The sequence below is a fragment of the Acomys russatus genome, chromosome 14 (genome assembly GCF_903995435.1).
Source record: "Acomys russatus chromosome 14, mAcoRus1.1, whole genome shotgun sequence".
NCBI classification, from domain to species: domain Eukaryota; kingdom Metazoa; phylum Chordata; class Mammalia; order Rodentia; family Muridae; genus Acomys; species Acomys russatus.
In genome coordinates, this window is record NC_067150.1 from 15600375 (window position 1) to 15613489 (window position 13115).

Below are 13115 nucleotides of genomic sequence, written 5' to 3' on the forward strand. Positions count from 1 at the left end.
AGGCTGTTGAAATGGAGCTAGTTCAGGGTTCACTGCTGGGACGCTGACTTTGCATATAGCAGGGCTTCTGTAATTTTGAGCATGGGTACTATTTGTCACCACAGTATCCCAACAGAGGAGTTAGGAAGGGTGACCACTGCACCCCAGGCATTTACAACACCACACCCGGTTCCCACTCCCACCCATAGATACAGCTAGAATCCAGCCCTGGCCCCCGCACTCCTGCTACAGCCTGCCCCTAGGCTTGTCTAGGCTGCTCCCTTGCCCAGCCTGTTCTATAGATGATCCTCAGGCACAGAGGCAGCCACACCCATGCTGTGCCCACTCTCTGGAAAGCAGGGCTGGGCCTTAGCACAGGACAGGAATGTGCTCCCCCTTGGACCACCACCACCCTACATCAGAGACAAAGGGATGCAAGAGGCTGTTGATTCCCGCTCCCCACCCCTCTCCCGCTGCCTTCTGTGGGCGGGGGTGGGGGTGGGGGCAAGGGGCCAACTTGAACAAGGCAAGAAGGTGTGACTTCCACAGAACCAGAAAGCTGAACTGGTCAGGGTTTGGGGGTCTCCAGGAGGCCCGAGGGCCACTCAGGAGGGCTGACTCAAGAGTCACACTCACAAGCCTGGATCCTCAGCCCAATGCCTTCTCCTCACGCGGCGCTGGCTTACTGTGTTTGTCTTTCTTTTGTTTATGTTGTGTTTGTCTGGGGATGTCCCACGTGCACCTATGCACCATGGCATGCCTGGGGAGGAGGGGCAGACGACTCTGGAGTGGGTTCTCTCCTTCCCTGTGGGTTCTGGGGAGTTAGACTCAGGTCTTTATTCTTTTTTTTTTTTAAGATTTATTTATGTATTATGTGTGCCTGTATGCCAGAAGAGGGCACCAGATTTCAGTATAGATGGTTGTGAGCCACCATGTGGCTGCTGGGAATTGAAACTAGGACCCTTGGAAGAACAGCCAGTGCTCTTAACCTCTGAGCCATCTCTCCAGCCCAGGTCTTCATTCTTTTTTTTTTTTTTTTTTTTCCTCTCTCCCTCCCTCCCATTTTCCCCTTACTCCCCTCCCCTATGACTGTGACTGAGGGAGACTTCCTCCCCCTGTATATGCTCATAGGGTATCAAGTCTCTTCTTGGTAGCCTGCTATTCTTCCTCTGAGTGCCACCAGGCCTCCCCATCCAGGGGACATGGTCAAATATGGGGTACCAGAGTACGTGAGAAAGTCATATCCCACTCTCCACTCAACTGTGGAGAATGTCCTGTCCATTGGCTAGTTCTGGGTAGGGGTTTGAAGTTTACCGCCTGTATTGTCCTTGGCTGGTGCCTTAGTTTGAGCGGGACCCCTGGGCCCACAGGTCTTCATTCTTGATGACCAGCTCCTTTATCCACTGAGCCACCTTCCGGTCCATGAGTTTTGTGCCTCCACTTCCCTAGTGCGGGCTGACAGGTATGCACCACCAGGCCCAGTTCATTTGGTGTGAAGGAAGGAACCGAGGGCTTTGGGTGCCAGACTAGCTGAGTCCCAGAGCCAGCCCAGCAGTGTGTGCTTCTCATTAGGGACCCCCATGTTTCTCCTCCCCCCAAATGTAGGGGTAAGGAGAATGTAGCATGCTGTGGGGGGCTAGGGGGCGGGACACACCTTCTCCAAGATGCTGAATGAGTCTGGGGCCAGGCTCCACTTCTCTCCTCTCACCTGCTCCTCCCCCAGGCTTGGAGAATTCTGCAAAGGAAAATCTAACCACAGTGGCCCTCCTGTGCAGCTTGGGCATATTTCAAAATGAAAGCCAAGGATTTAGGAGACGGGGCCCTGATTGTTTTCTCCAGGTGACCCCGGTGAGCCCTTCCCTTCCAAGTACTAGATTTGGAGGACTGGGTCAGCTGTCCCATTCCTTCTGTCACATTCATTTCTCAGGCCAGGTGGGGAAGGAGAGGACAGTGCCATCACACAGACCCTGGATTCAATTTGGCCTGGTGTGAGATTGGCTTAGGGCAAGGATGGAGCAGGGAGGGAGCTGGGCGTGGTGGCGCATGCCTGTAACCCCAGGACTTGAAGAGGCAGAAGCAGGTGGATCTCTGTGAGTTCGAGGCTAGCCTGGTCTACAAAGTTAAGTCCAGGATAGTCAGGGCTGTTGCACAGAGAAACTCTGTCTGAAAAAAAAAAAAAACAAAACAAAAAAACAAAAAACAAAACCCGGCATGGTGGAGCACAACTGTAACCCCAGAACTTCCGAGGTGGAGGCAGCAGAATTAGGAACTCAAGGTCACCCTCAACTGCAGAGGCAGTTTAAGGCAAGCCTGGGCTATGTGAAACCCAGTTACAAAGAATAATAAAGAGGCCTGATGTGATGGCAAAACCCTTTAATCCCAGCACTCAGAAGACAAAGGCAGGCAAAGTGCTGAGAGTTCAAATCCAGTCCAGTCTACATAGCAAGTTCCAGGACGACAGAGTGAGTTTTGTCTAAAATAAACAATAATGGAAGGGGGCTGAAAAGATGGCTAAGCAGCTAAAAAGCACTTGTTTCTATTGCAGAAGACCCACATTCAGCTCCCAACACAAATGTTAAGGGAGCCCACAACCTCCCGTAACTCCAGCTCTGGGGGATAGGATGCCATTTTCTGGATCCTGCAAACACTGTACTCATGTACACACACACACACACACACACACACACACACACACACACACACACTAAATCCTTAAAAGGAAAAACCGTTAAAGGAGGAGCAAAGATAGCTCAGAGGACAAAGATGCTTGCGGCCAAGGCTGACGACCTGAGTTTCATTCCCAGGCCCCACATGGTAAAAGGGAAGAACTGACTTCTAAAACTTGTCTTCCACACATGGATGCACCCTGACACACATGAATCTGTGCACACACACACACACACACATACGCGCGCGTGCGCGCGCGCTATGTATTGGTGGTGCTGTAGCTGTTTTGTAACTTGCTTTGTATAGACCAAGCTGGCCTGAAACTCAGAGATCTGCCTAAGAGCAGGGGGATTAAAGGCATGTACCAACAAACCTGAGTGTATGGATTTTTTGTTTGTTTGTTTGTTTGTTTTCTGATATGAAGGAAATTTATTGTCAGAAAGGGAGAAGAGGAGAAAAAGGAGGGTGCTCATGACAACAGAGAGAGAGAGAGAGAGAGAGAGAGAGAGAGAGAGAGAGAGAGAGAGAGAGGAACCAAGAGTGTATGTTTTTAGCAGCTCTGAGATGATGTAATTTACATATCATAAAATACTAGGTCAGCTGTGGTGGTTCACTTCTGTCATCTCAACCCCCAATGCTCAGGAGGTGGAGGCAGGAGGATCAAGAGTTCAAGGCCATCCTCAGAGCTGGCCTGAAGCATGTGAGACCCCTCTCATCACGCCCCAAATATTTGATTTTACTATAGCCATGTGCATATGAAGTCATGTCTCACTGTGCTTTGAACAGTTTCTGCTTTCATTATTATTATTTTGTTTTGTTTTGTTTTTCAAGACAGGGTTTCTCTGTGTAGCCTTGGCTGTCCTAGACTCACTTTGTAGGCCAGGCTGGCCTCAGAACTCACAGTGATCCACCTGACTCTGCCTCCCAAGTGCTGAGATTAAAGGTGTGTGCCACCACCGCCCGACACTTTCATTATTTTTTTTCATGTTGTTGAGACAGGTATCGCTATGTAGTCCAGGCTGGTTTCAAGCTCACAGAGATCCTCCTCCCTCTGTCTCCCAAGTGCTGAGATAAAAGGAACACACAACCACAGTGGTGCCTGGCTAAATTTTTTGTTTTGTTTTGTTTTTCAAGACAGGATTTCTCTGTGTAGCCTTGGCTGTCCTGGACTAACTTTGTAGGCCAGCCTGGCCTCAAACTCACAGAGATCTGCCTGCCTCTGCCTCCAAGTTCTAGGATTAAAGGTGTGCACCACCACCACCCAGAGCTAAATTTTTTATTTTCCTACTCTCTGTATTTTGTTTTAAGGTTTTTTGTTTTGTTTTAAATGCTTATTTATTTACTTACGAATGTGTTTCTGTCTATGTCAACACATGTGTGTGCCGTGTGTGAGTCCAAGGCTCCCATTTGCTGAGCTAGGAGGTCAGCAAACCCTAGCGATTCTCCTATGTCTGCCGGGATCACAGCTCAGGTGCTCCTGATAGGCCAGCAGGGTATTCATGCTCGCCGGGCCAGCTCGCCAGCCTCTGTAGTTTGCTTGCTTGCTTGCTTGCTTTTGTGTCTCTGAGGCAGAGTCTCACTGTGCAGTCCAGGCTGGCCTGAAACTCACACTGTAGACCAGGCTAGCTTCGAACATACGGCAATATTCCTGCTTTTGCCTCCCAGTTGTAGAGAAGGGACGTTCGACCCTGCCTGACTCCGAAACCTGGTCTCTGGCATGCTGCCCATGCTGCCCTTGGGCTCCTGATTCTGCCTCAGCCTTCCGAGTGGCCAGGAAGATAGGGGTGCACTGCTGTGCCCCTGAACCCATTTTTTTTATCACCGATCACAACTTGCAGTCACCGTTCATCCTGTCCTCACTCTATTCACAACCTTCTGTAGCTCCCTGCTGCCCTCTGATTGGACTTCAAGCAGCCAAGCCATTGCATCTAACCGCAGTCCTGCCTCTCTCTATCTGGACCCTGGGGGCTGTTCTTTCTTTCTTTCTTTCTTTCTTTCTTTCTTTCTTTCTTTCTTTCTTTCTTTCTTCTTTTCTTTTCTTGTGGTTGTTTTGAGACAGGGTCTCTCTGTATAACCTTGGCTGTCCTGGACTCACTTTGTAGACCAGGCTGGCCTAGAACTCACTGCAATCCACCTGCCTCTGCCTCCCAAATGCTGGGATTAAAGGCATGCGCCACCACCACCTGGCACTGTTCTTCATTTCAAAGACAGGCAAGCACCGGGGTCAGGCATGGAGGTCAGATTTGGAGTCCTGGTTGCAGCCATCTTATGTGTGGCAGGGGTGGGGGGCTGCTTTCATTTGTGAGCCTCAAGTCTCCTTTCAATTTGTTTATTTATTGTATGTGAGTGCTATATCTGCAGAAGAGGGCATCAGCTCTCATTGTAGATGGTTATGAGTCATCATGTGTTTGCTGGGAATTGAACTCAGGACCCCTGGAAGAGCAGACCATGCTCTTAACCACTGAGCCATCTCTCCAGCCCTCAGTTTTCTTGTTAGATTTTTATTTATTTATTTTTTTCCAGACAGGATTTCTCTGTGTAGCTTTGGCGGTCCTGTAGTTTTGTAGACCAGGCTGGCCTCGAACTCAGAGATCCATTGGTCTCTGCCTTCCATGTGCTGCGATTATAAGAGTGAACCACCATGCCTAGTAGGTTTTGATTTTTGAGACAGGGTTTTATTGTATAGTACTGACTGGAACTTGGACTTGCTATGTTCAAGACTGGTGTTGAGCTTACAGAGATCTACCTGCTTCTGCCGCCTAAGGAATTAAAGGTACGCACTACCATACCTGTTGCTTTTATTTATTTTTTATTATTATTATTATTATTATTATTATTATTATTATTATTATTATTATTATATGTGCATACCTGTATGCTTGTACACTGAGTGCATGCCTAGGGTTCATAGGGGCCAGAAGAGGGTATTAGATCCCCTGGGGATACAGATGGTTGGGAACTGTCACAAGGATGCTGGGTAATCCAGGTTCTCTGGAAGAGTACCCAGTACTCCTTTTAAAAGTTCTTCTTTCATACAATACATGCTGACTGAAGGGTTTTGGGTTGTTGTTTCTGCTGTTTTGCTTTGTTTTAATGTTTTAGTTTTATTTTACATGTACTGGTATTTTGTCCTTATGTAGGTGTGGGGGAATGTTGGATCCCTTGGAACTGGAATTACAGACAGTTGTGAGGTCCTATGTGGGTGCTGGGAACTGAACCCAGGTTCTCTGGAAGAACAGCCAGTGCTCTTAACCACTGAGCCATCTCTCTAGCCACCAACTTTGGCTCACTTTATATGTGTGTGTGTGTGTGTGTGTGTGTGTGTGTGTGTGTGTGTCTGTATGTATGTGTATATGTCCGTGCTCTTAACCACTGAGCCATCTCTCTAGCCCCCAATTTTGGCTCACTTTTAAAGATTACATATATGTGTGTGTGTATATCTGTATGTATGTGTATATGTCTATATATATGTGGGCTGAAGTGATGACTCAACATTTAGTAGCACTGGCTGCTCTTCCACAGGACCCAACTCATTTCCCATCACCCATAGGGTGCTCACAACTGTCTGTAACTCCAGTTCCAGGAGTTTCCAAAGCACCAGGCATACATGTGGTGCCCAGACATACATGCAAGCAAACATTAATACACATAACATAAATAAACCTAAAACAAAAACCATATCATTGTCATCTTCACTCAGCTGCCCTCTGGAAAGAGACCTGGTTATCACCAGAGCAACACCAGAAATCCAGACTGCCAATCATAAACAACCTCTCAGTTGGCCTAGGGGGAAATGGCTGCTCTGATTGGCCAGGCTGGAAAGCCCACAGGCTCTGGAAGATCGGAAGTTGAGGTTGGGTTGAGATGCCTTGCAGATATCACGTGGTTCTACTGAGTCATTGACCTGAAACAAGCACTCACTTGATGTCTTGGTGGCTCATATTCTTTTTATTGCTTTTTATGAAAACGTAATTCTACAGTGCTTTGAAGAATACAGCCGAGAATTGTAATTAATATGAGGTATTATTTCCCTGCCGGGAGCTATCTGGCGTCCCCTCCTGCCTCCACTTTGCACTTCTAGCTGTACCATCTCAACTCCGTTTTCTTTTCCTTTTTCTTTTCCTGCCTGACCCTCTCTCTCTCTCTCTCTCTCTCTCTCTCTCTTTCTTTCTTTCTTTCTTTTATTCTTTCTTTCTTTCTCTTTCTTTTTCCCTCCTAGACAGGGTTTCTCTGTGGAGCTCTGGCTGTCCTGGAACTCACTCTGTAGGCCAGGCTGGTCTCAAAATCACAGAGATCCACTTGCCTCTGCTTCCAAGTGCTGGGATTAATGGCATGTGCTGCCAGGCCTGGCTGAATATACTCACTGTTTCAGTCTTTTTTCTCCCAGACTTTTTGTTTGCTTTTGTTTTTGTTTTTGAGACAGAGTTTCTCTGTGTGGCCCTGGCCATCCTGGAGCTTGCCCTGAAGACCAGGCTGTCCCCAAAGTCAGAGATCTGCCTGCCTCTGCCCCCTGAGTTCTGGGATTAAAGCCTTGCCCTGCTAAATTGGCATTTTCATGTTTTTCAGTTTATTGTTTCGCCTGTTGGAGCACACCCTAAAGCTAACTGTTACAGAGAGTGAGAAGCAGAAACAGTCCCTGTCGGGCATGTTTGGCTTGGCTGGTCTCGGCACTCAGTCCATGTCATGTGCCTGAGTGTGCACCCAGCTGTGCTCCCAGGCCCAGGGAAGGATGCCAACTGTCCTGCTTGGTGGTTCTCTGCCTTAGTCCTGACTCTGGTGGCCAGCAAGCCCAGAGATACACACACACACACACACACACACACACACTCTTTAAAAGTGAGCTGAGCCAGGTGATGGTGGCGCACACCTTTAATCCCAGCACTTGGGAGGCAGAGGCAAGTGTATCCCTGTGAGTTCGAGGCCAGCCTGGTCTACAAAGTGAGTCCAGGATGGCCAAGGCTACACAGAGAAACCCTGTCTCAAAAGACCAAAAATAAAATTAAAATAAAAAAGTGAGCCAAAGTTGGGGGCTAGACGGCAGGGGGGGGGGGCGTGGCAGGGAGGGAGGGAGATATGGAACATGCGAGAAGGTCACAGAACAATTTGGGGGAGTCTTGTCTATTCTTCCGCCACATAGATCCTATGAATCAAACTCAGGCCACCAGATTTGGCAGCAGGCTCCTTTACCCACGGAGCCACCTTGCAGTCCCTATTCTCCAGTGACAAATGTGGCAGTAAGTTACAGCCAGTGCACTTATGAGGTGCAGGCAGCTTTGTCTGCCTGGACCCTCTACATGTGGTATGAAGTAACTTGTTTGTTTTTGAGACAGAGGTCTCATGTAGCCCAGGCTAGCTTCAAATTCCCTATGTAGCCAAGGATGACCCTGATCTTCCTGATTTGTTCTCTCTCCTTTCTTTTTCTCTTCTTCCTTTCTTTTCTTTTTTTCTCTCATAATTTTCTTTCTCTCTCTTGCCCTCCCTTTCTCTCTCTTTTCAAGTAGGGACCCACCCCAGGCACCCATGCTGTACAAACATGAGAGACAAGACATATGGCTCAAGATAGTGGGGGAGTTTAACAAGGAGAGTGATATAAACTGATGGGCTGAGAGAATGCCCCTCCCCCTGCTTCTCATGTTTCCTTTAAGCCAGTGTTGTTTATGCCAACAACTGCTGAGCCTGGGAGGGAGTTCAAGGTGTGATGTATTTCACCCAGGGCGTGGGAACTGGGTGGAGGTGCACAGAAGCATTTTTATAGTGGCAGACAGACTTCACTCACTTGAAGAGTCAATGCCACAATGTCAGCAGGAGAAAACGCATCTTATAGAGAACCATTCCAGGTGAACGGTCATGTGGTGGGTGCCCTGTGCTACCAGATGGAATTTTTCTTGTTCTCCCTTTTCCTTCTTTTCTTCCTGACATCTTCGATGGAAGCCAGGATCGTACCCTCGGCAGGTTAATGCTCTCCAACTGTCTGTGGTGGAGCTCACACAATTTCATCACTCAGGACACTGAGGCAGGATGATTACTGTGAGTTCCAGGCCTGAGACCTTGCCACTGGGGCTGGAGGGCTGGTGGCAGACCTGGAGAGGCCGCTCAGCAGTTAAGAGACCACGCTGCTTTATCAGAGGACCTGACTTGCAATTCCAGCTTCAGGCCACCCAAGTCCCTCATCTGGCTTTCATGAGCACCTGCAGGGTCATCCACCGGCCTCCCCCCCCCCCCCCGTGTGTGTGTGTGTCTGTGTGTGTGTGTGTGTGTGTGTGTGAGAGAGAGAGAGAGAGAGAGAACTTTTAAGAAACAAACAGAAGCTTTTTAAAATAAGACTTATTTTTTAAGCCAGGCAGTGGTGGCGCACGCCTTTAACCGCAGCACTCGGGCAGAGGCAGGCGGATCGCTATGAGTTCGAGGCTAGCCTGGTCTACAAAGCGAGTCCAGGACAGCCAAGGCTACACAGAAAAACCCTGTCTCTAAAAACAAAACAAACAAACAAACAAAAAACATAAAGCAGCTGGTTGAGGCTCAGATGGCAGAGTGTTTGCAGAGCGTGCTTGAGGCCCTGGATTTCATTGCCAGCACCACATAAACAGTGCACACTTGTCATGCTAGGACTCAGGAGGAAGGGGCAGGAGGATCAGCTGGAGAGATGGCTCCGTGATTAAGAGAACTGGCTTCTCCTGCAGAGCACTGGGTTCAATTCCTAGTACACACATTTTGGCTCACAACCATCTATAACTCCAGCTCCAGGGAATCCAAGAACTGTGCTAGCAATTATGGTCCACATACATACTCGCTGGCATTCACACATAAAAAATAAAGATAAACAATTTGGGGGGGGGTTTGGTTTTTCGAGACAGGGTTTCTCTGTGTAGCCTTGGCCGTCCTGGATTCACTTCATAGACCAGGCTGGCCTCGAACTCACAGCGACCCACCTCCCTCTGCATCCCAGAGTGCTGGGATTATAAGCGTGTGCCACTGCACCTGGCTTAAGATAAGCAATTTAAAAAATCCTTTCTAGAGCCGGGCTTGGTGGTGCACTCCTTTAATCCCAGCACTCGGGAGACAGAGGTAGGCAAATTACTGTGGGTTCAAGTCCAGCCTGGTCTACAAAGCGAGTTCAGGACAGCCAAGATAACATAGAGAAACCCTGTCTCTAAAAACCAAAACAACAACAACAACAAAACAAAACAAACAAACAAAAATGTAAAGAGAGAGATCTTTATTAAATTTTCGCAGCAGGCTACATCCTCAGCCTTCTTCCTCACTGTATAATGGCTTTGGTCCAGCTGGGTGTGGTGGTTCAGGCCTGTCATCCCAGCGTTCAGGAGGCTGACACAAAAGGACTGCTATGAGTTGAAACCTAGCGTTGGCCACACAGTGACTTTGAGGCTAGCCTGGGCTTCATAAGGAAATCCAGAGTCGAACAGCTTTTTGAGTTCTTGCCATTATTTCATCATTTGATGGGTGTGTGCCGACCATCCCCAGCTGGATTTCCTGGTTGAAATATGTTGTAAGAGCAACTGGGGTGCAGCAGAAGTGTGCCTCTAATATTGAACTTTGATCTTTTCCTTGGCTGGCAACGTTTGCCATAGTTCTCTTTTGTAATACTGAGCAGGGGAAGCAAGCCTAGGCACTCAGCCACCCACAGGATGGTGAAGGAAAATAACAAAGATGCTGCAGTACACCTGGTGTGGAGGAAGTGGACCATGGCATGCAATACTTTTGGGAGGTCTTGTATAGCCCAGGCTAGCCTCCAACTCACTGTAACTAAGGAGGGCCTTGAGCTTTTCTTTCTTTCTTTCTTTTTTTAAATACAAATGCTTAATTTAACAGTTGCAGGTCATTCCATGGGTTAAGTGGTGGATCTCCAGGACCCAGCAGCAGGGTCAGCACAACCTCCGAGCCTCTCTTTCTGACTCCAATAGGGTGAGCACATCACCCTCTTGAATGGGGCCTTTGACGTTTCAGATGACAGAGCGGCTGGTGTCATCCATAAATTCCACACGCACCTGCGTGCACTGTCCCTGCAAACCAGTCCTGCCCAGCACTTTGGTTACCCTAGCCAGCTTGATAGGCTGCACGTGGCTTGTGTCCATGATGGCGGCGATCTGGCGGAGAGCGAACTTTTCTTTATATAGAAAGATTTTTGTTTGTTTTTTGTTTTTCAAGACAGGGTTTCTCTGTGTAACAGTCCTGGCTACCCTGAACTCACTTTTGTAGACCAGGCTGGGCTCCTCAAACTCACAGCCTGTCTCTGGAGTGCTGGGATTAAAGGTGTGCGCCCTGCTCAGAAAGGGTTTTGTTTGTTGTGTGTGTGTGTGTGTGTGTGTGTGTGTGTGTGTGTGTGTGTACTAGCATAGCATATTGTAGAGTTCATTTGGAGGATCAAAGGACAACTTTTTTGGAGGTTGGTTCTCTTCTTCTACCATGCAGGTCCTAGGGGTCAAATTCAGGTCACCAGTCTTAGCAACAAGTGTCTGCTCACACTGAGAGATTTAGATACACCTGTTGCCCGGGTTTTGTTTGGTTGTTGTTTTGTTGTTCTGTTGGGAACAAACAAAAGAAACTTATTCTAAGTACTACCACTGCGTTTTCAGACTCCATTTAATCATAAGGAGAAACTAAGTTCAAAGTCCCCGACCCTAGGGGAGCTGGGGACTTCCCACTAGCTGAACAGCTTCTGTTATAAGGAAACAGTTGTCTGAGTTCAGACATCTCGGGACTTCTCCATCTTGCTGGCAGAGTCAACTAAGTTCATGTTCTCAGGCCCTATCCTTTGATGGAAACTCCCTCGCTTAACCCCTTATGTCAAAATATGATTGGACATGGGCTGGAGAGATGGCTCAGAGGTTAGGAACACTGGCTGCTCTTCCAAAGGTCCTGAGTTCAATTCCCAGCAACCACATGGTGGCTCACAGCCATCTATAATGAGATCTGGTGCCCTCTTCTGGTGTGCAGGTGTACATGCAGGCAGAACACTGTATACATAATAAATGAGCACATTTAAAAATACATGATTGAGCCGGGTGTGGTGGCGCAAGCCTTTAATCCCAGCACTCAGGAGGCAGAGGCAGGCAGATTGCTGTGATTTTGAGGCCAGCCTGGTCTACAAAGTGAGTCCAGGACAGCCAAGGCTACACAGAGAAACCTGTCTCAAAAAAATAAATAAATAAATAAATAAATAAATAAATAAATAAATAAATATGATTGGACAATGCTACAGCCCACCCCACTCCCCCTCACTTTATGTTTCGTCCTTTAAATATGGTGTATAACCTCCCTCCAGGGTTGTAGTTTAGCTCCCAAGTTGCCTTTTTGTTTTTTTGTTTTTTGAGACAGGGTCTCTCTGTGTAGCCTTGGCTGTCCTAGAGTCACTTTGTAGACCAGACTGGCCTCAAACTCACAGAAATCTGCCTGCCTCTGCCTCCCGAGTGCTGGGATTAAAGAAGTGTGCCACCACGCCTGGCTCTAGCTCCCAAGCCTGTTCTGCAGCCCTGATCCATCAGTAGTGGCTTGGTTACAATACATTTTTGTCACCTGTATTGACCTGGTATTTGAATTATGTTGAAGTTAAGTGGGTTCCATGGAAGTTTTAGTTGTTGTTTTGTTTTGAATGTTTGCTTGTTTTTTTGTTTTATAAAGGGTCTCCCCATGTAGCTCTGGCTAGTGTGGAATGTCCTATGTAGATTAGACCATGTTGGTTTTGAATACAGAGACCCATCTGCCTCTACCTCCCTAGTGCTGGGATCAAATGCATGTGTCACTATGAGAACTCTCTCTGCCTCTGTCTGTCTGTCTGTCTGTCTCTCTCTCTCTCTCTCTCCATGGTGTCACTTGCCTCACACTGGGTCACTTTGAACTGCCTCCATCTCCCAAGTGCCTGATACACATGTTACCAGGTGCTTGGGATTGAGCCCACACTGTGTGCATGCCAGGCAGGCACTCTACCAACTACCCCACAGCTCCAGCCTCACTTCATATATTTTAGGTGGCAATCTGATATGATTTCATGTTGAGGAAATGTCACACACTCAAGATACTGACACACTCACCACCTCAGCACAGTTGCCTGGGGCCTGGCTTTTCTCTTTTGCCGTTCTGGGGCTTGACCTGCATGCTAAGCAAGTTCTACCACTTGTCTACGTCCCCTCCCCGCTGATGTCCCCTCCTTCTCTCCCCCTCCCCCTCCTCTAACTCTAAACGAGGTTGCACCCTCTCCCATTTTATATAAAAAGATATCTTAAGGCCAGGCGTTGTGATGCACGCCTTTAATCCCAGCATTCAGGAGGCAGAGGCAGGTATATTGCTGTGAGTTCGAGGCCAGCCTGGTCTACAAAGTGAGTCCAGGACGGCCAAGGCTACACAGAGAAACCCTGTCTCAAAAAACCAAAAACCAAAACAAAACAAAAATCTTATTTTCAACCTCCCCTTCTCCCTCTCTGGGCTGGTTATCTTTCTTTGGACATCTGCCA

General features: G+C 48.0%; 1 pseudogene; it reads right to left on the reverse strand.

The window, feature by feature from the left end:
- Nucleotides 1-10529: 10529 nt before the first annotated feature.
- LOC127198753 (40S ribosomal protein S28-like) lies at nt 10530-10739 on the reverse strand (annotated as a pseudogene).
- Between the last annotated feature and the right edge of the window lie 2376 nt (nt 10740-13115).